Genomic DNA, 21,357 nt, shown 5'->3' with positions numbered 1-21,357 from the left:
ACTTGGACAAAACTCCACCCAGAAATGACCCTGATGGACAGTGATGGAAGGAAATCCTCCCAATAGGATTGTCTACTGTACTAGGTTGAATATTGCCCCCCTCCCCAAATGCACATCCACCCAGAACCTGTGAATGTGACCTTATTTGGAAATAGCTTTTTTGAAGATGTAATCAAGTTAAGATGAGGTCATACGGATTAAGGTGGGCTCTAACCCAATGACTCATGTCCCTATAAGAAGAGGGAAGTTTGGACATAGGTACATACGGGAACTGCCATGTGACAACAGAGGCAGACATTGGAGTGATACATCTACGAATCAAGGAACACCAAGATTCAGCAGCCACCAGAAGCTAGCAAGAGGCGAGAACTAATTCCCCTAGAGTCTTCAGAGAGAGTATGGCCCTGCTGACACTTTAACTTCAGACTTCTGGCCTCCAGAACTCTGGGACAATACACTTCTGTTGTTCTAAGTGATGTGCTTTGTGGTAATTTGTGATGGCAGCCCTAGGGAACTAATATATCTGCTTTGTCTGATATGAGAAGACAGATGTATGCATTACCCTAATTCATGTATGGTTGCTAACAATTTGGTTGGATGGTTAGAGAAGGAAGCAGACTGAAAGATTTGTGACAAAGAAGTATGGAGAAGAGGATATCCTTCTTGGAAAGGACACAGACTGCAAAGTTGTGTCTGTGTGAATGCTCACCAAAGGAGATTCACTGCAGACAGCCTCTTAATAATCAAGTGGACAAAATGACAAGCTCTGTGGATGCAAACAACCTCTTTCCCCAGACACCTTACTCAATGGGCCCGTGAACAAAATTGTCATGGCAGGGATGGAGGCTAGTCATGGACTCAACAACATGGACTTCTCCTTACCAAAGCTGACCTGCTTGATGCTATTGCTGAATGCCTTATCTGCCAATAGCAGAGACCAGCAGTGGCTTCTTGATAAGGCACCACTGCCCAGGGTGATCAGGAGCCATCTGGTAGTAGACTGATTACCTTGGAAATCTTCCATTGTTGGGAGGGCAGGAAATCTTCCTCATTCAAATAGACACATATTCTGGGTATAGATACCATCTCTACCCATTATAATTCTACCAGGATCTCCATCAACAGACTTGCAGAATACCTTATCCACCATAATGGTATTCCACACAGTGCTGCTTCTATCAAGATACTCATTTCATAGCAATAGAAAAGCAGCAGTAGGGGCCGGCCCTGTGGCCAAGTGGTTGAGTTCATGCGCTCCACTTTGGCAGCCCAGGGTTTCACCAGTTCAGATCCTGGGTGCGGACATGGCACCACTCATCAGGCCATGTTGAGACAGTGTCCCATATAGCACAACCAGAAGCACTCACAACTAGGATATACAACTATGTACCAGGGGGTTTTAGGGAGAAGAAGGAAAAAAAAAGGAAAAGCAGCAGTGAACATACGCCTATAGAATTAACTGGTCTAACCACATACTCCAGCATCTGCAAGTGGCTGTTCCAGCTTAGAGATGGAATTGCTTACTGGAAATTCATTTATGGTGCCAGATGGGAGACAAAACCTTTAAAGACAGGGTTCTGTCTTTAAGATGCAGTATATGCTTTGAATCAGAGATTGTTATACAGTGCTATCTCCTCCACAGCCAGAGCATTTGGATTCAGGAACCAAGGGGTGTGAGACTGGCTCTTCTCACTGCTATTTCAAATAACCTGCTCACAAAGTTTTTGCTTCCCATCCTGGCAACTCTGAGATTTGCTGCTTTAAAGGTCTTTGTTCCCAAGGGAGGAATGCTTCCACCAAGGAACACAACAATGTATGCACTAAATTGGAAGATGAGGCTGCCGCCTGGCCATCTTGGGCTTCTTATGCCACAAACAGGCAGTAAAAGGGGTCTCTCTACTGCTGGAGTGATTGATCTCAGCTCCCAAGGGGGAACTTGGCTGCTGCTAACCCAAGAGTACAAACAGGACTATGTCTGGAACCGGGGCATTTCCTGGGGCATCTCTTAGTACTTCCATGTCCAATAGTAAATGTTAATAGAAAACTGTAACCAAAATAGGGCAGAGATAGCGAGGACTCAGGTGCTTCAAGAATGAAGGTTTAGGTCACTCCACTAGGAAACTGACCAGCTGAGCTTCTAGCTGAGAGCAAAGGAAATATGGAATAAGCAGAGGAAGACGGGGGTCGTAAATATGAACTATGACCTCGGGACCAGTTACAAAAACAAGGGCTGTAGTAGCTTTGCATATTTTCTCTTTGCTTCTTATGTATATGTGTTTGTTTGTAAATATTAACAATTTTCTTCTTTTTCCCATTCCTATTTCATATACAAGCTGTTGTAGGTTAACTTTACAATTTAGTCTTTAGGTAATAGAATATTTAGTAGAATTGTGACTCAATTTGAGAAGCAATTAATATAGCTGGTGTTAAAGTATAATCTTTTAATGTAATATAATTTTTTAAAGATTTTATTTTTTCCTTTTTCTCCCCAAAGCCCTCTGGTACATAGTTGTGTATTTTTAGTTGTGGGTCCTTCTGGTTGTGCTGTGTGGGATGCTGCCTCAGCATGGCTTGATGAGCAGTGCCATGTCTGAGCCCAGGATCCAAACTGGTGAAACCCTGGGCTGCCAAAGTGGAGCATGTGAACTTAACCACTCAGCCACAGGGCTGGCCCCATTAATTCTACTTTTTTAATTAAGGTAAAATATGCATAACATAAAGTTTACCATTTTTTAATTTTGTAAAATTTTTATTCTTTTTTTTTTTGAGGAAGATTAGCCCTGAGCTAACTACTACCAATCCTCCTCTTTTTGCTGAGGAAGCCTGGCCCTGAGCTAACATCCATGCCCCTCTTCCTCTACTTTATACATGGGGTGCCTACCACAGCATGGTGTGCCAAGCAGTGCCATGTCTGCCCCTGGGATCTGAACGGGTGAACCCCGGGCCGCTGAGAAGTAGAACGTAGGAACTTAACTGCTGGGCCACCGGGCAGCCCCTATTTTATTTTTTTAAAAGACACTATTTTTCCAGGGCCGGCCCCGTGGCCGAGAGGTTGGGTTCACACCCTCTGCTTCGGCGGCCCAGGGTTCAGATCCTCGGCGTGGACATGGCACCACTCATTAGGCCATGTTGAGGCGGCGTCCCACATGCCACAACTAGAAGGACCCACAACTAAAATATACAACTAGGTACTGGGGGGCTTTGGGGAGAAAAAAGCAGGGGGAAAAAAAAAGAGATTAGCAACAGTTGTTAGCTCAGGTGCCAATCTTTAAAAAAAAAAAAAAAAGATTTTATTTTTCCTTTTTCTCCCCAAAGTGCCCCGGTACATAGTTGTGTATTTTTAGTTGTGGGTCCTTCTACTTGTGGTATGTGGGACGCTGCCTCAGCATGGCTTAATGAGTGGTGCCATGTCCACACCTGGGATCTGAACTGGCAAAACCCTGGGCCTCCAAAGCAGAGTGCACGAACTTAACCACTCAGCCACGGGGCTGGTCCCTTTACCTTTTTTAAGTGTACAGTTCAGTGCCATTAAACACATTCACATTCTTGTGCAACCGTCACCACCACCCATCCCCAGAACTTTTTCATCTTCCCAAGCTAACATTCTATACCCATTCAATAATAACTTCCCCATTCCTCTTTCCCCCAGGCCCTGGCAATCGCCACCATTCTACTTTCTGTCTCTATGAATTTAACTACTCTAGGACTGTTTTATTTAATATATATGTCTTTTGAAAATTAAGATCATAACTCTCACACAAATATAAAATGAATATGTATCAGAGTTTTTTTTAATTTTCTTTAAAGATTGGCACCTGAGCTAACATCTGTTGCCAATCTTATTTTAATTTAATTTTATTTTTTTCTTCTTCTCCGCAAAGCCTCCTAGTACATAGTTTGTATATTCTCCTTGCAGGTCCTTCTGGTTCTGCTATTTGGGGCACCACCTCAGCATGGCTTGACGAGTGGTGCCAGGTCCGCACCCAGCAGCTGAACCAGTGAAACCCTGGGCCACCAAAGCCGAGTGCACGAACTTAACCACTCCACTCCACCGTGGGCGGGCTCCGGAGGTTTTATTTACCTCACTAATTAATGAAGAAAGCAATAAGATGTTACAACTAGATCAAAGGAGAATTCAAACAAACATATATATAGCTAACAAGGAATGTTAGAATGAATTTACAGAAAGATACAAAATGAGCTAACCAAAGAGAAATAATCAATTATATTACACTGGACACAATTCATTTCCAGTTCTATGGGCTCAAATAATTTGCATTATTATTAGTTTTCTACAACTAACAGAACTGTAAAATAACCCAGAAACAATGAAAGGAAAGATAACCAGGAAGTGTGTTCAAGGTAGAATATTAGACAACTATACCCATAGAACATGGATGAATATTGACAATATAACACTTAGTGGGAAAAAAAATGAGTTCAAAATGCCAGTTATCAATTGAGTGCTTGTGAGCTGCAAAGCCGCCTGGAGCCGGACCCTGTGAACAACTCTGCTTTGCCTGCCGGTACACTGTTAGGCCATATCAGCAGAGGGCACTGGAGGGACACGGCAAGGCACGGCAGAGGCGGTGGCTTCCCTTTCTAGATCTTCCTGTTCCTTTGAGGTCTCCTCCAGAGACCCAGGAGCACCACTCTCCAGCAAATGTCACCACCAGCCTAGTGGGTGCTTCCAGCTGACCATCCCTTGCCTGCAGGCTGCACCCCAGCTCCGGGCTGCAGCACGCCACTGAAATCCTGTGCCTCTCCAAGGAGGTTGGAATCTCAGCCCTGGGAGCGGGGTCTGTTCCAAGTTTCTCCTCTCTTGGGTGTTCTCCTTCATCCGCCGAGGTAGCAGTCCTGCTTACATTTGCTGTTCTGTAGAGTCACCCTTTATCTCTCTTAATAGTTAACCACCTTCTATTAGTTCATAACTGTTACATTAAACTTTCCCTGATAAATTATTGGTGTGGTTTCTGTGTCCTGACTGATACAACCAGAACCTTATTCATCCTCTCCCTATTTACTTCTTAACCTTGTCACATCCATATTATTACCCTAACAAGAGAAATATATATTAGCATGCTCTCCTGTCTCTTTCACTTCCTCCCAAAGCACTCACCATATTAATAATATCTAGAATTTTAGGTCTGCATTGTAATAGATATATTTTCTCTTTTTCTTTTCTTTGGTCCTAGTTGCTTTTTCTTTTTTAAGGCTAAACAAATTTTACTTGAATATATGATACCCTTACTTCTGATATCTCTTAAGGCACATCTGGATTTAAAATTTTTCTTCTCATCTCTGTACTTCCTCAAAAACGTTTTCAATGTGGGTCTTTGTGTGGCAGATTTTCTGGGAACTTGTATGCCTGAGGGTGATATCACTTTTACCACAGCTGTATATTTGAGTGACACTTTGGCTGAATAGAAGACTCTAGGCTCAAGTTTTTTTTCCATATTTATATATGACTCCTTTGTCTTCCTGCAGCCAGTTGTGTTGCTGAGAAGTCTAGTATCAATATGATTCTTGTTCCTTTGTAGGTCATTTATTCTCACTTTCTAGAAGGTTGCAGACTTTTTATCTCTGGTACTCTTTAATTTTACTATAACTTGTCTAGGTCTGATTATTCCTTATCTCTTCTCTTTGGTACTTTATGATCTGAAATCATTCATCTTTCATCAGTTAAGAGAAATTTAACTTTATTACTTCTTCAAATATATCCTCTTCTTTCTTATTTTTATTATTTTTTAAAGATTTTATTTTTCCCTTTTTCTCCCCAAAGCCCCCCGGTACATAGTTGTGTATTTTTAGTTGTGGGACCTTCTAGTTGTGGCATGTGGGATGCCGCTTCAGCATGGCTTGATGAGCGGTGCCATGTCGGCACCCAGGACTCAAGACAGCAAAACCCTAGGCCACCAAAGCAGAGCATGCGAATTTAACCACTCGGCCTCGGGGCCGGCCCCATTCTTCCTTCTTCTTCTTCTTTTATTTTCTTGAGGAAGATTAGCCCTGAGCTAACTGTTGCCAATCCTCCTCTTTTTGCTGAGGAAGACTGGCCCTGCGCTAACATCTGTGCCCATCTTCCTCTACTTTATATATGGGACACCTGCCACAGAATGGCTTGACAGGTGGTGTGTAGGTCTGCACCCGGGATCTGAACCAGCAAACCCCATGCTGCCAAAGAAGAACGTGAGAACTTAACAACTGTGCCACCAGGCCAGCCCCTTCCTTATTCTTTTTAATTTCATCATTTTAGACTCTTCTTACATAGATGCTGGCACTTCTACTTCTGTCCTCCATATCTCTTTGCTATGTTTTATTCATGATCATTTCCTGCCAGATTTTGCATCTGTTTTCATGTGAGTGTCTAGAGGAGAGGTCAGCAAACTACAGGCCCTGGGCCAAATCCAGCTTGCCACGTGTTTTTGTAAATAAAGTTTCATTGGAATAGCCATACTCATTCATACAATGGCAGAGTTGAGTAGTTCCAACAGAGACCACGTGACCCACAAAGCTTGAAATATTTACCATGTGGCCCTTTGCAGAAAAAGTTTGCCAACCCCTACTCTAGAGAATGGAGACAATTTTGTTCTTCTTTCTACCTTGAGAGCCTAGGACGTACTTTGCCCAGGTTTGCTGAGTGAATAAATAAATAAATGAGCTTTGAAGGACAGATATTATTTCAAAAGGTAGAACTGAGAGATGCTATTTCAAAAGATGGAAATAGAGTGTTCCTAGCTAAAGGGAACAGAAACAGTATAAGCAAAGACATAGAAGTGAAAGTCAAGGGCACATTTCTAGCAGAGCAATATGTTTAAGAAAAATGAAGCCAAAAAGACCGATTTAGAGCTATTCTGGGAAGTCTTGAGTCTAGAATGGGAAGTCTATGCTTAATTCTCTTCGCAATTGTCAGATATGTCACGTGACCAGAGATATGCTTAAAGAGGACTCATCTGGCAGCGCTGTGGAGACAGACGAGAGAGAAGAGACTGGAGGGATGGAGAATATTTGAGAAGCTACTGTAATGGTGAAATAACAAGGAGCTGACCATATGGTGATAATAAGCATGGAGAGACAGTGCAGCTTGATAGAAAGACTCTTCAGAGTCGCAGACTTGTTCTTCCATCCTGGCCCTACAATCTCCTAACTGTGTGATATGAGGCAAGTCACTCAATCTTTCTGAGGCTCAGTTTCTTCATCTGTAAAACATGGTGATTCAGTGAGGATCTGGTTAGGAAAATAACAGTCATGCGGGATAATTCAGTAGAGAGAATTTAATAAGGGAACTAGTTAAAAGGTATAGACTGAAGAACTGAAAGACCAAATAGGGGAAGGTAGGGCTACCCAGGGATTAAGCAACCACAGGAACCAACGGCCACCCCCCAAGGCTGGGACTAAGGAAGGACATAGCGTGACCAGAGACCGGGCGCAGAGACACTCGTCAGGATCTGTGGGAGCTGGAGCTACAGAGGAGGTGCAGCCAGGGGTCAGAGCCATTGCCCACAGCAGAGAGAAGAGAAACACCCTGGAGTCCCGTCTCTTCCTGCCTTCCAGTCTCCTCCCACTGCCATCCATTGGCCCAAATTAGCCAGAAGGCAGCTTCCCAGTAACGAAGCTGAGAAATGTGGTTTGCAAGAACCAACTCCTCGTGATTCACAGCAGAGAAGAGGGAGAGCAGGGACTGGATTTGAGGCAAGCCTGCAAATGCCTGGCACCCCCGGGTGTATCCTTGGGGTTACCGTGAATATACCTCAGCTGAGATTACACACTGCGCCACATATAGCTACATACAGCATACAATCAGTGAATGGTAAATGTTATTTTTTTCTTATCATTTCTTACATCTTTAGCCACATCTTTTACCATCTTCCTCTAATTTCAGACATCCTGAAGTAGTTCTAGTTTCTAAAATTCACCATGAACTCCATCACTTTGGGACGTGTGCAATTTAGCTCCCTCTGCCCACACAGCATTGCGCCCTTCCCTGATCACACGCATTTTCACCAACTTCCTCTTTTCCTTTATGATTCATCTTAGGTTCCACCTCTGGCAGGACGCCTTCCCTGAGTCCATCTTTTTTTTAGACGTCCCTGTCTGTGCTCTGATAGCGTCCCATGCATGCCTCTATCATCACACTAAGCAGACTGTATGGCAATGATTTATTGATTCTTTTGACTCTCTGTGTTAGTTTTCCATTGCTGCATGACAAATCACCACAAACTTAGCAGTCTAAAACAACACCCATTTATTACTTCACGGTTTCTGGAAATCATAAGAACAGCACACTTTACCTCGGGCACTCTGCTCAGGATCTCACCAGGCTGAAATCACATCATGGTGTTGGCCAGCTGTATCCTCATCTGGAGGCTTGACTAGGGAAAGAACCATTTCCATGTTCCCTGGGCAGAATTCATTTCCTTGCAATAGTATGACTGAGGTTCCTATTTTTTTGCCAGCTAGTGGCCAAGGGCCACTCTCAGCTCCCGGAGGCCACTCTTAGGTCCTTGTTATATGGCCCTCCCCACAACGTGGTAATTTCTTCCTTCAATTGCCAACAGGAGAGCATCTGCTGTAGCTTCAAATCTATCCAACTTCCTTCTTCTTTTACCCTTAGATCCTCTTTTTAAGAAGAGCTCACCTGATTAGATCAGGCTCACCCACACACAAAGAGAGGAAATTAAATAGCAAATACACACCAGGAGTGGGAATCTTGGGGCCATCTTAGAATCCTGCCTTCCACATTTCTCCTTCTGGATGCAGACTCTCCAAGAACAAGGCCAGTCTCTTATCTGTCCTTATGTCCCCAGAATTGAACAGAATTAGTATCTGACACAGTAGCTATTCAATGAAAGAATAAAGAAAGAAAACAAAAACTACAAAGTTCCCTTGTAGGGGAGGGAGATATTTAAAAGGAAACTGAAATGTGACTTGGTGGGTAATGGACATTTGAACCTGAATCCTGTGTCTATAAAAGTATCATTAATGAAAGTTGGAAACCAAACAGGAGGAATCGGGCTGGGTGGGTTGTGGAAGAATGGATGGAGAGAGTGAAAAACTATGAGTATCATGTGAGATGTACTAAGTTTGTTTTGCCTATAGGACAGTCGTGTGGAGATTTCCTGCAAACAAATGAGGGTGATGGTCTGGAACTTGGAAGACAGATAGATGTAGAGGTGAATTGTAGTATTGAGTTCTTGAAGTTGTGCCATCTTCTTTAGGGTGCTTGTCCCTCCAGTACTGTTCCCACTGGGGCACCATACCTTGGCTCTTGTATTCTGGCTCTGCCTGTTATTTCTTTCCCTTTCCCACTGCAACTATTTGGTTTTCCCATAATCACTCAGCTTTCCTTATCTTCTTCCCATCTAACCCTCTAGATGTAATGGTTAGAATGAAAACCCATTGCCGAATCCCTTGGGTCTGCTGATGTGAATTGAACTAGAAAGACTTCAATTGGGATATTCATACTAATCTATTCTGTATGTGTAGTGGTAAGAACATGACCTTGAGCCATGGAAGAGCTGAGTTCCAAATACTGCCTCTGTTCTTTACTTGCTATATAATCATGATCGAGACAAATGATGTCTCTGAGCCTATTCCTTCTTTATATGTGAACTAGAGCGATACACATGTTTCCAAGGGGATTAAATAAAATTATGTGTGTAAAATGTCTGGTAAACTGTAGCCACTCAGTTAAATCACTACATTTATTTTTTTAGAGAAGTTTGTGGATGTTGTGCTCATATTATTTGCTCCATATTCCTTGGGGTTTTCCAAATTACGACTTTATTTATTATTTTTTTTCCTTTTTTTTTTTTTATTAATGTTATGATAGATTACAACCTTGTGAGATTTCAGTTGTACATTTTTGTTAGTCATGTTGTGGGTACACCACTTCCCCCTCCGTACCCTCCCCCCACCCCCCCTTTTCCCTCGTAACCACCGATCAGATCTCCTTCTCAATATACTAATTTCCACCTATGAGTGGAGTCATATAGAGTTCGTCTTTCTCTGACTGACTTATTTCGCTTAACATAATGCCCTCGAGGTCCATCCACGTTGTTGTGAATGGGCCAATTTCGTCTTTTTTTTTGGCTGAGTAGTATTCCATTGTGTATATATACCACATTTTCTTTATCCAATCATCAGTTTCTGGGCATGTAGGCTGGTTCCACATCTTGGCTATTGTAAATAATGCTGCGATGAACATAGGGGTGCAACGGACTCTTGAGATTTCTGATATCAGGTTCTTAGGATAGATACCCAGTAATGGGATGGCTGGGTCATAGGGTATTTCTATTTTTAACTTTTTGAGAAATCTCCATACTGTTTTCCACAGTGGCTGTACCAGTTTGCATTCCCACCAACAGTGTATGAGGGTTCCTCTTTCTCCACAACCTCTCCAACATTTGTCGCTCTTGGTTTTGGATGTTTTTGCCAATCTAACGGGGGTAAGGTGATATCTTAGTGTAGTTTTGATTTGCATTTCCCTGATGATTAGCGATGATGAACATCTTTTCATGTGTCTATTGGCCATATTCATATCTTCTTTTGAGAAATGTCTGTTCATGTCCTCTGCCCATTTTTTGATCGGGTTGTTTGTTTTTTTGTTGTTAAGCAGTGTGAGTTCTTTGTATATTATGGAGATTAACCCTTTGTCAGATAAGTGGCTTGTAAATATTTTTTCCCAATTAGTGAGCTGTTTTTTTGTTTCAATTCTGTTTTCCCTTGCCTTAAAGAAGCTCTTTAGTCTGATGAAGTCCCATTTGTTTATTCTTTCTATTGTTTCCATCAACTGAGGAGTTACAGTGTCCGAAAAGATTCTTTTGAAACTGATGTCAAAGAGTGTACTGCCTATATTCTCTTCCAAAAGACTTATTGTCTCAGGCCTAATCTTTAGGTCTTTGATCCATTTTGAGTTTATTTTGGTGTGTGGTGAAAAAGAATGGTCAATTTTCAATCTTTTGCATGTGGCTGTCCAGTTTTCCCAGCACCATTTGTTGAAGAGACTTTCTTTTCTCCATTGTAGGCCCTCTGCTTCCAAATTACGACTTTAAACATGAAATCAATTTAGCAATAATATCACTTGACTAAAAAAATCATAATCTCCACTGGGATGGGGAAGTAGTGTATAGTGGCAATGAGTAAAAACTCATATGCAGTGTGAAGTTCATATTGTACTTGTTAGAAAAAGTGACGTCAGGTCGCCAGGAACCATGTTTTCTGCAAAGTTTTCATGACGGAATAAAGACAGTTATTTTAATTATAATAATTGTGCACCTAGTTGTTCTGAGAGCAAAAGCCAGCGGGCTTACATTTGCATTTCTGCCTCCCAGGTGGAAACATAAAGCTAGGAATTTCCATCTCTGCCTGCGATCTCTGCCTGGTTGTCAGGACGCTTTCTTCCATGGCCTCAGGGACCATGACCACAGCCTCACGCAGGCCTCTTGATTTTTGTATGGCAGCCACAGTAGTCTTTCTAAGATGCAACCTGATCAAATCCATCTCCTATGCCTCGCACTCAGGTGGGAAAGGAAAACCTGCTAGGCTGGCTGTGGGGACTTTGCCATCAGTTACCGGTGGACCTTTCCTGTCTTACTTCTTATTACTGCCCCTCATAATCTTTGCCCTCTTCATTTGTGTTCTTTCTTGGGAACTGGCTCTTCCTCCACTTCCCTTTACCTACCTTAGGCTGATCCTTCCTCCTCCTTCTTCAATGTCACTACCTTCCTCCAACTCTGGGCTGGTTGTTTTCTTTCACTAGATTAAGTTCAGCTCTCAGTTGGGTTAGGATTTATTTACACTTTGAAGAAGTCACTGCTGTTTGAGATATACATGCAGTAATCTGGGAGTAGCAGAATTGAAATTGCTGGTTTAAAATGCTCGGTCTTGCTGCAGAGTTTGGGAGGACTTCCGGCTGGCCAAGCAAACAACTGTCTGCATCGTGATGCATCGTGATGCCAGCACATTCCCCGCCAGTCTCCATCTTTCTAGTTGTGGTCCTGCCCCCATGTAGGGTTCAGGAGCTCTGAGAACACAGCCTATGAGCTTCTGGGAGCCTCTAGGGGGTTCCCGTGTTTGTCTTTAAAAACTTTCAGTGAAATCATGTCTGAAAATTCTCAAGGGACCTCTTGGGAGTCCTCACATGAAGAGGTAGCCAAAAAGGTACCATCATTGTATTATAAAAGGGAAAAAAAATTTCAGTTCTGTTGAAAAAAGATCACTGATGTCAGAGACATGCTTCACCTTAGCAGAAACATAATCGGGAATAATTTTGACTAGGTTGTCAAGACTAAGGAAGTGCTAAAATTTCGTTCAATGTAAAAATGTAACTTACGAATTCCTGTAATGAAGAAGATTCAGGAAAGTGTAGCTAATAAAGCTAAATATTTGCATCTCTACTGTATATTTACTTTTCTTTTGTTTATGCTATAAATTTTAAAAAACTAGATCTAGTATAATGACTAATTAAAATAGCCTGCTTATTAACTATTTACTTAATGTGACCTGGAGAAAAGGCAGAAAGGCAACTTAAAAAAAAATTCACTGGAAGGACTATCCTGCTTTTTGTTTATTTATTATGAGAAAATTAGTTTTGATTTAAGTATTTTTAAATACCCTATCAGCTTTCAGGAAATTAATCAATAGGGGTGTGCCTTCGAATGCTTATTTGCTGGCTTGTTTCCACCAGGTACTGGAGTCTCAGGAAAACAGGAGCCCGGTCTTTGTCATTGATATGGCCCACCAACTAGCACAACACCTTAAGAATATTCATATAAATGGGATGAGCTATATCATCTTCAAAAATTTTGCAAAATTACATCCCTCAACTCTGAAAAGAAGAAAATAAAATTATCAAACTTCTACTGCCAACATCACTTACTAAGTTGACCACACCTTGAAGGAATTATGAGGTAGGAAGGGATGAGAAAAAGGAACATAAGGAAGGAAAAAGTTGTAGGTAGGAGTGGTAAAAACTTTCAGATTATAAAATAGTCCTATGCTTATATATATCTTACAATGAAATACACTAGTTTCATAACAAAAAGGTTAAAATGTTGGTTATGATAAGAATAGATATCAGCCTCTATTAGAACTCTCTAAGCCCACAGACACCCGTCTGTCAGAGCTGACTCCTGTCCCAGGTGCTCACGGAGGACTTCCAGAGCTGTCGTCTAGAGGCACACTACATTTCATAAGGGACACGTAATTATTTCAGCCGTTGAGGTAGATCAAATCAATATCACCATGGGAGCATACGGAGTTAGAGAGAAGAGTCATATTTTGGAAAACAATCCATGGGAAATTAAGTCAAGCAGCCAAGGGTTTAATTTGGAAATGCAAATATCTGCCGATTAGGTTTTCAATTAAACACTGTTCATATGGACAATGAAGGAGCCATGAGGAGCAAAGCAAAAGCAGCAAAAAAAAAGAAAGAAAGAAAGAAAAAAAGAAAGAAAGAAATACGGCGAGCACGGAGGGGTTATTTTCATACACTATATTAATTTACATTTATATTATATTACATTTGAGTAAGGTGATTTTCTTCATCCAAATAATTTCACCCATTTTAAACCATTAGGATATTGGGGGAAAAAACCCATCTGGGCCACTTGATGTAATCTTTCTGCATCTCTCGCCGGGAGGAAGGTGAGACGAGGCAAAGAAGACAGCTTGATGCTTTCCTTGGTATGTTCACAGTAGGCAGCGGGTAGCGACTTCACTAGACATTACCTTTCCCTTCTTTCGTTTGTTTGGTCTGTTTGCTGAAACTCCTACACCCATTAGAATTTTCTGGGCTTAGATTGCTGGAGAGGAAGAACCCGGAGGCTGAACTCAAGAGACCTGGTTTCCCATGCCATTTTGTAGCTTGTGACATTGAACGCAGTAATTATTTTCAGCTCTTTGGTTTCATTATTCGGGAAATGACAACAATAATCTATCTGTTTTATAAGGTTGTGAAGATGAGACGGGCTGGTGTGTGTGAAGCCCTTTATAAACTGTATAATCCTCCCCAGATGTTAGTCATTATCTCCTTTAAAGGGCACAGAGTCTGTTCCAATTGTATAGGAAATTGCAAAAAGGCTCCTTGACACTTTTAGTCAGAACTTGACCCTGAGTTTAATCTTGCTGTAAAGCGAAAGGGTTCTCGCGCCCCACACCAGCCCGGGGCAGGGTCAGCCACGCCGCCGGTGCGGTCACTGCCGTATCCATCCTCAGCTGCAGCTCCCCCTCGAGCCTCCCACCAGTCTCCCGCGGAGGGCCGCGACCTTCCCCGCCGTTTGGGTGGCGCCAGCTAGAGGGCGTCGGCCGGGCGGAGCAGGGGACCGGGGCCGGGAGGGGGGGTCGAGGGTGCCGGCAGGGAGGCAGGGGGCGTGGCCTCCCGAGGAGGGCGTGGCCTCGCCGCCCGGGCGTTCTGGGCGGCGGGCGCGCCGAGCGGGCGAGCCAGCGAGCGGACGGGCGCGCGGCCCCTGCGCACTCGGCCGCCGGCTGCGCGCGCCACGGGCACAGTTGCACTGTCGCCTCCGCCGCTCCGGAGCCGGCCCCGCGCGAGCCGCCGCGGAGCCCGGGAGGACGCGCTCACCTGCGCTCTCCGCACCCGCGCCCCTTCCCCACCGCAACAGGTCAGGGGAGGGCGGAGGCGGCGAGGGCGCACGACCGGGGCTGGAGGACGAAGGGGCTGGAAGGTAAGCAGAGCGCTGCGTGCCCGGGCTGGGGTCAGCCTGGCCCCGCACGCCGCAGCCGCCGACTTCTGGGAAGCCCAGGCTCTCCCCGCCTCGCCGCCGGCTTCCCAGCGCGCTGACTCAAGTCGCTGGCCTTCCCACTTTTCCGGTGGGAACCTTCGGGGAGAACCGGCGAGGGAGCCGCAGGGCTTGCACTGCCCTGACTTGCAAATCCGCGGCAGGTAGCGGCTAGAAAACCTGGGCAGGGGAACACAGGAAGAGACCCAGCCTCCTCCCCCGCCTCACCCCTCAAAAGCAAACATCTGCCCGTGCGCCCCGCGTCTTGCGGAAAGATGTTCCGTTGTTGGAACCTGGTGCCCGGGTTGCGTAATAGACGAGTCCCAGAAGTTTCTCGGGGGGTAAAAGCGGGGCTTTTCTCTCCTCCATCCCGCTCCCCGCTCCCGTCGTCATTGTCACCCCTCCCTCTTGCGTCTAGCGGAGAGATTAGTGGTTCCAATCCCGTCTAAACGGGATTGAGAGGGAGGCGTGTGTCGGTGGTCCGCAGCCTCCAGAGAGGGAGGGGAAAAGTTGGAGGCACCTTCTGAGACGTGCTCCTGGGACAGAGGGGTTCGGCGTCTGCAGAACATGGGACTGGTTAATTTCTCTTGACAATAATTTTGTCCTCGGGTGTGTGATCCTCTGTGACTGCTGCATGCCAGCCCTCCGACGTTGCGAGCGCCGGGGTGGGCGAATTAAAAGGGAGAGGAATTGGAGGATTGTATGAATTTGTACTTTCCTTTACCATAATGGTAGTTACATTAATGAAACTGCGATGGGCCTTCGAGGGTCTTGATACTTTCCAGCTGGGTTTGTCTACTAGGAGTTTCTATCCCCCCCATATTGTTATGCAAATTACCCCAGGAAGACCCTTGGCTTTGGAGGTGGAGATGTGGCTGTAATCTTCCGGGAGCTAATCTTGCATGCGGGACGGGGGAGGCCTTGCAGACACTGTTTTGTTTTCTTAAAGGTGGGATGGGGTAATTTTAACCCTGTTGGTGCACATTGGAGGCGGGGGATGGGGGGTATGACGTACCATCGAGGAACCAGACAGATTTAAAACCTTCAAGGTGACACTGTAAATTAAGGCGAAGACCCAGTGTTCCCTGGGACCGTTGCAAAGTGAGAAGAACTCAGTAATTGAGGTACAAAAACATTAGGCAAGAGAGCAGCCTGAGAAGTGTGGGGATTTTGCTTGTCTGAGATTATTTCAGAGCAAGGTCATGCAGAGTTGGGAGAAGACAGGTGGCGGTGGGGTGCCTCCCCCGGACCTGCTTGGTGTCAGACTCTGAGTCGGGACAGAAGGCATGAGAGAGAAAAAGACCTTTGGACTCCGGAGTCGACTTCTCCTCAGAGGCATAAGCATACCTAAGCATGGCCCTGTTTCAATGTTTACTTCCTCTGTCTAATGTATTTCCTTAGCTTGCCTTTCATCTTTAGTGGAAAGGATTCCTTGAGTGGATATTCTGGAAATAATTCACAGGAGAGTTGAAAATTCTGGATGCTTTGCCTGTTTTAATTTAAAGGTGTTGTCTCTTGCCAGTGTCAGAAAGTGTTGTTTTGGGAAATAAATCTGCAGAAAAGAAATGGAGAAAACTAAAGGATAACGAACGACCCAAGAGAATGAAGGAAAACTAGGAAAGAAAGCAAGAGAATAGATAAGTAGTACTTAAAACGAGGAAAACTAAGTTGAATCAGCCAACTTAGGAGAGAGGGAACCAAGGAAAAGATTTAGGACAGATTTGGTCACTTTAAGACAAAGAAATATTGAAGAATGGGACACAAGGCTTTGAAAAAAATGAGTTTAGGGGCCTGCCCAGTGGCGCAGTGGTTAAGTTCGAACATTCTGCTTCAAGGCCTGGGGTTACCAGTTTGGATCTTGGGTGCAGACCTACGTGCTGCTTGGCAGGCCACGCTGTGGCAGGCGTCCCACATATAGAGTAGAGGAAGATGGGCACTGATGTTAGCTCAGGGCTGGTCTTCCTCAGCAAAAAGAGGAAGATTGGCAACAGATGTTAGCTCAGGGCTAATCTTCCTCAAAAAAGAAAAAAAGAAAAAAATGAGTTTAGATATTGGGGTTTTTTCCCCTCTTTCTTTTCTTTTTCTAAGTATAACTCAGTGATGATGAGGCTCAGGGTGTGGGGCTTGCAGGTCTGTGACTGAAGTCTTTGCTTTCCACTTGCAGGAAGAAAATGCACTATTACATATTAGAGTTAATATGTCTTATTCACTGTAGCCATTGAATTTCTGGAGTGTCTTTGGCATTTGTCACTTGCTTAATTCTTCAACTTTGTAAATATCAAATTTTGAAGAATCACGGTGTGTTAAATTAGAATACAGAGATCATCCAGACATGGGCATGGATGTTAGCTCAGGGCCAGTCTTCCTCAGCAAAAAGAGGAGGATTGGCAGTATTTAGCTTAGGGCTAATCTTCCTCAAAAAAAAAAAAAAAAAAAAGAATATGCATGGATTTTTTTGTTATGAGAAGTCACTGTATCACTGTGGGGTTTTAAGACAATAAGTAGTTAGACTGCATCAAAACTGGCTGTCTCTCCTGTTTCCTATCTGGTTTAACTGAATTTTGCAAAGAGTTGGTTGAGCTAAAAGTAAGTTTTTTTTATTGACTAAGATACTTGCCTAATTGGGTTTTGGATTAAACTTGGAAGAGGACTCCTCAGTTAAGACATATATCTGAGTTGCATCTTTATTAGGAACCTCACAAATCCCTGTCGCCATGTGGTGGTTCAGTTGAAATTATAAATCGCCTTGAAAGTTGAAAAGTTGGGTAAAAAAATTAAGCTTGGAAAAGGCAGACTTGTTTTCAATATTTTTTCAAAAGCAAGCGAAAGGAGTTTTATACTCAACTCTGTAATTTGTGCTCTTTCATCAAACAAATTTGCATATCCCTTATGAAGTTAGTTGACTGTCAAAATTCCAAATCTTGAGAAGGCCTTATGCTTTCACTTTTTGAAAAGTAGAGCTAATTTATATATAAATATTTGGATCAGTATAAGACAAACAGGGGACAGTATACTCTGCAGATGTCTCCTAGGGAATGGCTGCAAGCTGGGATAGTCTCCTTACTTTTGAAGCCCTCCACTGATAGCTGTCCTTCAACTTTAGTTCACTTGCTATCTTAGATATGTTGAAGCTAGGTATGTCTGTTGAAGCTAAAAGCCCAAAGTTCCCCTATTTCAAGACTCTAGACTATTAACTAATTTTTCAGGAGATTGAGAAATTTATGCTGGAGAGAGAACAAACTAAGGAACTGCATTTACCATAGATCTACAAAGTTTTGTCAATAAATTATATTTTCCTCATTAAATTATAAATTCAACAGTGGTTTCTGTTCCCAGATGATGTTTAGTTGGCACTGGTTTTCTAGCAGTCTCTCTTTCTTTTTCATACACCGTAGTAGCTTATTTAATATTTAATGAATTGAATCTCAGATTTTATTAAAATAGATTACATAAACCCTATAGTCTATTTATTAAAATTCTACCCTAGTGCAAAAACAGTATGGAGATTTCTCAAAAAATTAAAAATAGAAATACCATATGATCCAGCTATCCCGTTGCTGGGTATTTATCCAAAGAACTTGAAGTCAGTGATCTCAAGAGATTTATACACCCCTATGTTCACTGCAGCATTATTCACAATAGCCAAAATGTGGAAGCAACCCAAGTGCCCAGTGACTGGTGATTGGATAAAGAAGATGTGGTGTACATATACAATGGAATACTACTCAGCCATAGAAAAGACAAAATCATCCCATTTACAACAACATGGATGGACCTTGAGGGTATGATGTTGAGCAAAATAAGCCAGACAGAGAAAGACAAATACTGCATGATTTATTAAAATTCTACCCTAGTGGGGAAGATAAACAAACACATGGATATAGACAACAGATAAGTGGTTACCAGAGGGGAAGGGGGTTGGGAGGGTTGGCAAAAGGGATAAAGGGGCACATGTGTATGGTGATGGATAAAAATTGCGCTACTAGGGGCCAGCCCCACGGCCAAGTGGTTAAGTTTGCGTGCTCTGCTTCGTCAGCCCAGGGTTTCGCCGGTTCGAATCCTGGGCACAGACACGGCACTACTCATCAAGCCATGCTGAGGCGGCATCCCGCGTGTCTACAACTAGAGGGGCCCACAACTAAAAAGAAAATGCACAACTGTGCACCGGGGGGCTTTAGGGAGAAAAAGGAAAAATAAAATCTTTTTACAAAAAAATTGCACTACTCGGGGTGAGCACGATGAAGTGAATTCAGAAATTGATAAACAATAATGTATACCCCAAATTGCACAATGTTGTGAACTATTATAATCCCCATAAAGTTACTTGGAAAAAAATTCTACCATAGTGCGGAAGTAAATGTGAAATATGTAGTTCTTTGTACATATGAAAGATGTACATACATAAATGAAGGCACACATCCTTTATTCTTGCCTGTGTTTGTATCTGCACAGCAGCTATGAACTTGAAGCCGTGAGGTTCTAAGGCCATCAGAGTTGCTAATAAGAGTTTTTGTCTTATGCCTTAGGACAGAACTCTTCCAATAGTGTCCTCCAGGGGAAGACAATCAGCTGATTTTCTTAAATTATCTGGCCCATTTTAAACATGACTAAGGATTTCTTGTTAGAGCGACTTTTTCCTATTAAAAGACTGAGATTATTGTGACAAGTGGAGCCCAGAGGTATCAATTACATCATTAATATAATACCTCATATTCATTCCTAATACCGTCGAAGTATCGAGCATCTTCTTTGTGTCAGACCATTCTCGAAGCATTGGGGAAACTGTGACAACATCATGACCCAGAAAGAGAAAGAGCTCCTGCAGGTGGAGTTTACATTCTCTTAGCATAAAAGCTGTTTACCAACGGCTTTCACGTGACAGTTCATTTAAGCCTAATTGCAACTCTGAAGTTGGAGTTGATTTTCCATTTTAAAATCAGGAAACTGAGTTGAAGTTGTTAAGTGACTCGACTCTGTGACTCAAAGCCTGTGCCCTTTCTGCTATGGTACGCTGTGTTGGCTGTGTTGATATGTGGTTTCCTGTTTTTCAAGAATTACAGCTTGACTAAAATATAAATAGTGTTTCTCCTTGGCTAAGTAGTTCTTTCTGATCATTATGGGAATAAAAAAGCAAGTATTTTCATTTTGCATTCTGGACGTATATTTGTGACTCCAAAGGAAAATATGATGCAGACCTATTAAACAGAGGTGGTGTTTATTTGCACCAGATAAAGATCCTTACCTTCCTAAAAATTAAATGCAAGGGCTTATGAGCCATCTCCCTTAGTGCTTGGAATCTATTATTCAAGTTATGAGAAGTCAGTTCACATCCGTATGTAAATCAGGGTATACCCACACCATTTCCCTCAGTCTTACAGATTCAGTGAATATATGCAGTTTAGCACTGGTTTTCAAACTTACAGCAAGCATCAGAATCTCCTGGAAGGCCTGTTAAAACACAGATGTGTCTCCCCCGCCCCCCCCCCCCGCCCAAGTTTCTGATTCACTAGGTCTGTGGTGGTGCCCAAGAATTTGCATTTGTAACATTTGCAGATGATACTGATGCGGCTAGTTTTGGAACTACCCTTTGAGAACTACTGTAGTGTAGCAGAGAATTTAAAAGCTTGGTTTCTGAGCCAGACAGGTTGGGCTTGAATCTTGGTTATGCCACCTACTAGCTGTCAGACCTTAGGCGAATTACTTAACTCCTTGTCAAGAACTCTGAAGCCTCTGAGATTTTACCCTACTTTCAACTAATAAGGTAACCTGCCACAGTTTCATGGACTCCTGGGGAATGACTTTGTTACTCATAATAATAGCTGTAGCCGCAGTACCAACATTTTTTTACACTGGTTCTCAAAACCCCAGTTTGCAAAGGGAGATGTGGGAAGAGCCAAGTGACGCTTGCAGACATTACAGGAGAGGAATCCTGAGCTTAGGGAATTCCAGTCTTTTATAATGGGCAGTAAGCATGCCTTCCCTTTGCTCTACAAGGAGACACTATCTCTGTTTTCCAAGGTTGTTCTCTATACAAGCATCCTTAAAGATTCTCTGGAACAAAGGCAGTTGGTGCCTCTGGTTGTACGACATGCAGAAATGCCACAGACCCATGGAGAATTGGCTCCCAACACTTTCCATTCCCTTATAAAATGGGATTAACAATATAATAGTATCTCCCTTACTGGGTAGTAGAGTAGATTAAAGGTACTGAGATTTGGCAAGCACTTGGAGCAGAGCATAAGAAGTGCTACATCAATATTTCCTATTATTACTCCTGAAAGAAATAATTGTGTTTATTTTAATGGTAAGTATTGCTTTATAATATGGAATAATTTCTTTACTGAGTATTCCTAACTTTGAATTCCAAGAAACTTCTTTAATGGATCTAAATTCTAAAATGGAGATAATGTTGTTTTACTAGACCATGGGGAATGAGGCCGAAACATTTGCTACCAATATTTATGTGCTTTCTCATTTTTTTCTGCCTCCTTATGGTTACACAGAATCATGTGACTAATTGTGTCCAGTGGGCTGTCTGTGGGAGTAATGTGTACTTCTGGGCTGGAGCATTTAAGTGGCTTTTATGAGACCCTTGAACTCCCTCTTACTTCAGTAAACC

General features: G+C 43.0%; 1 protein-coding gene across 2 annotated transcripts in view; it reads left to right on the top strand.

The window, feature by feature from the left end:
• The first annotated feature begins 14,446 nt into the window (after positions 1-14,446).
• Positions 14,447-21,357, top strand: part of AFF1 (ALF transcription elongation factor 1) — a 177,048-nt gene continuing 170,137 nt past the window's right edge. For both annotated transcript variants that reach the window (XM_046656145.1, XM_046656144.1), the window contains exon 1: positions 14,447-14,684. The gene's annotated coding sequence lies outside the window, so the exon portion shown is untranslated. The remainder of the gene's footprint in view (positions 14,685-21,357) is intronic.

This window comes from Equus quagga, chromosome 3 (assembly GCF_021613505.1).
Source record: "Equus quagga isolate Etosha38 chromosome 3, UCLA_HA_Equagga_1.0, whole genome shotgun sequence".
Taxonomy (NCBI): Eukaryota; Metazoa; Chordata; class Mammalia; order Perissodactyla; family Equidae; genus Equus; species Equus quagga.
Note: the sequence above shows the minus strand (reverse complement) of the source record. Positions and strands in the feature narration are given on the sequence as shown.